This window comes from Neofelis nebulosa, chromosome 7 (assembly GCF_028018385.1).
Source record: "Neofelis nebulosa isolate mNeoNeb1 chromosome 7, mNeoNeb1.pri, whole genome shotgun sequence".
Taxonomy (NCBI): Eukaryota; Metazoa; Chordata; class Mammalia; order Carnivora; family Felidae; genus Neofelis; species Neofelis nebulosa.
The window spans coordinates 122,795,577-122,798,950 of NC_080788.1; the positions used below are offsets into that span (position 1 = coordinate 122,795,577).

General features: G+C 47.1%; 1 long non-coding RNA gene across 1 annotated transcript; it reads left to right on the forward strand.

The window, feature by feature from the left end:
• Positions 1–285: 285 nt before the first annotated feature.
• Positions 286–3,158, forward strand: LOC131517548 (uncharacterized). The gene is made up of 3 exons (XR_009264642.1): positions 286–654; positions 1,142–1,283; positions 1,601–3,158. It is a non-coding gene; the product is annotated as an uncharacterized LOC131517548 (long non-coding RNA).
• Positions 3,159–3,374: the final 216 nt, after the last annotated feature.

Here is a 3,374-nt window from a genome sequence, read left to right on the forward strand (position 1 = left end):
AAGTAATGGTACTTCTAACTGTGAAATATGGTGCCGCCAACATTTAAAAAAAATAACTATCTATGATAGGAAAAGATATACATACCCAAGACAGATCATTAAATGAAAAAAAGAAATGCAGATTATGTAAAGTACGCTATCATTTGTGTGAGGAAAAATAATGCATAAACTTACATGTTTATAAAAATGCTCGAAATATCTCTGGAAGGATACTCAAGAAATTGATAACAATGGGGGCCTGTCCAGCTAGGAAACTGAGAAGGATGCTTATTTTTCACTGTATACCCTTTTTTACTTTTTAAATTTTATACCATGTGGATGTAATGCCTGTTCAAAACATAAAGTTGCTTTAAAAATTTTTCTTTAAAGAAAGAAAACTCCTAACTGATGGAGTAGGCACACAGGAATATTTATAACTGTCACACGCACCCGCATGCAGAAAGTCTGGAATGATACGCGGACTGCCAACAGCGGTTACCCCAAGGAGAGGAGTTGGAGTGCGCATGCGGGCAGCCAGGAATGATTTCCCAACTGAAAGGTCACTCCACGCTGACATTTACTGCAAGGCAACGTTCTAAACTTTACAAGTATCAAGTCATTTTACCCTTGCCCAAGATGCTGAGGAAGATCAGCTCCATCACCCTAAATCAACAGGTGGGGAAACAGAGGCCGGGAGAGGTTAGGCGGCCTGCTCAGAAACCCGCAGTTAGTGAGCGGCAGGGCTGGGATTGGAGGGGGGACGGTTAAGGGCCTCATCCGCCTGCGACATTAACCCCACCTTGCTGGCCCCTGGGCGGGGGCTTCGGGAGCCGCAGGGAAACCCCATCCTGCCCTCTTGTCGCTGAAGCTCTTCCCACCCCACAGAAAGAGTGGTGGCCCCAGCCCGGGGTCTTCCTTCTTTCCTCTTGCATATTGCTGCCAGAAATCACTCCCTGCCCCCCATCTTTATCACAGCTAGAAAACAGGCCCCTGGAGGCTAACAGGGCCCCCACCAAACTGCACTGTGTTTAAACTCTGCTCACATGCCCCGTCTACCTTGGGAAATGTGATATAAAAGGTTACCAGCAAGTCCTAGTGCTGATGAGGTTAGGAGGAAGAGGATGTTCTGGTGGGATGACTGTACAAAATCCAACCCGTTTAGGAATGCATGTACTTTCAGAACCAGCCATTCCGCTTTTAGGACCGTATCCCACGGAAATACCTGAACAAGTTGCTGACGGCAGGCTGTGTGCCTATAAGAGTCACAGGCCATGGACTTCTATGCACCTGTCAAAAGGAGTAAAGTAGGTCTGACTTATGAACAGGCAGGGAGTGTACTGTTTAAAAGACAACTGTAGAGCATAACCCAAGTTTTAAAAAAACAAGAAAAGCAACGTATATAGAAACCTGTATATATAGAAAATGGTCTGAAAGGCTATATACCAAAATGATAATGGCGGGAAGCAGAATTAGGGAGGAAATGTGAGGAAAGGGAGAACTTTTCATTGTTTTTTAATCGGTATATTTCAACATTGTCCATATCTTTACAAGAATAGTTCCGTTGTGTGGGGCCCCTGGGTGGCTCAGTCGGTTAAGCATCTGACTCTTGATTTTGGCTCAGGTCGTGACCTCACGGTTCGTGGGTTGGTACCCCGTGTCAGGCTTTGCAATGACAGCATGGAGTCTGCTTGGGATTCGCTCTCTCTTTCTCTCTCTCTCTGCCCCTCCCTCTCTCAAAATAAATAAATAAACTTAAAAACTGATACGTATTTTTTTAAAAAGGAATGTTTCAGTTGTGTAATTACATTTAAAAAAATTAGTACCAATACATGAACTTTTTGTGGCCCAAGCGGCAGCTTGCCCACCGTTCCTCCTCCCTTATCTCTCCCCCCTTTCCACACAAAGTCTTGTCTGCTCCTTCTCGCATTTGCTATCTTTGGACCTCAGACTCCTGAGCTGGCTGCAAGACCCCAGAGCCCCTCCAAACCACACTCACTAATCCCTCTCTAATCTCAGCTCCCCAGCAGCTCAAACCGGCTGCTGTCTCCTGTGGGAGGTGGGCAGGAGTCCCCTTGGCTGATGCCCATCATAAAAAGAGGAACACAGAAAAAAAAAAAAAAAGGAGCAGCTGTGGTGTATGGATACTCAGAGCTCCAGGACATGGGGCCCAGATTCTCCCAGGGAAGCGTATTTCTTCCTCTCCTTCCTGACATACCCAATGCTGTCAGAGCTTTTTCTAAGAATTTTCTAAGGGAGAGTGTTGGTCAAAACCATTCTGAGTCCCACACTCTCCCTTGGCAAGTAAGGACCCTACATCCAGGCTAAGCCTTTGCCACCTGCTTCTCTCCAAGCGGGGTCCCTTAACAGTTTCAGAGTCCGAACACTCACTTTGTTAACTGCTCAGGAGAGGGATTGCATCAGACAAGCAGTCTACACCCATGGTTCTCAGGTGTGATGGTACACTGCAATCACGGGGGGAGATTTGCAAACTACTGACATCTGGATCCTACCCCTAGAAGTTCTTTTTTTATTTTAACTGGAAGGTGGCCTGAGCGCTGGGATTTTGTTACTCCCCAGGTGTCCCTAATGTGCAGCCATAGCTGAGAACCACTAGTTAATGTGATGTGTGTGTGTGTGTGTGTGTGTGTGTGTGCACCTGCTGTGTGCATATATAACCCATGTGTGGAAACCTATCTACACACACAGAGTGCAAAACTGGATTTCCCAGTACACAAAGTAACACGTGCTGCTGAGGTCACCAGCAGAGCAAGACACCCCCAAAGAAGTGTGATATTTAAAAAATGAAAAGGTCATCCTGGGGAAAATCAGAGTCTTTTTTGGGCATTTTTACTTATTTTCTGATGTGGTTTTCTTGCATTACGTGGGGGGGAAAGGGGCCCACAATCCTTTCCAAGCTGAGCCCTGATCTGGCCCCACACATTCACAAAGAGGGCTGTTTGCCCAGAATTGTGCTCAGGTTTTCTGGTAGAAGCGTCCAGTCCCTCTGAGGGAGGGATAGGGCACATTGTCACCTGGTTCCCCCAGGGGAAAGCCCCAGAGTCCTGACACTGGGCTGAGGGTCAGAGGAGCCCAAGTCAGTGGTGTTCTCAGTCCTCCAGGGGCCCAGGACTTGCCCGCCCCCCAATCGGAGTAATGGGAGTGAAGGAAGTGTGCTCCTATACTTGGGGCTCTGGCCTCAGGGTGAGGGGTGCACACGTATGAGATGTACACACAGGCCAGCCTAAAGCAGATGAGAGTTGGCCAACTTGCAGGTCATTTCCACATCTAAGCTTGATGAGTCAGGTATACAAAGCGAATCCAGACGAAGTCCTTGTGAAAGTCCTATGAGGCATTGATTAGTTAATTTTGATCTGGGCAGTCAGGGAAGGCTTCCT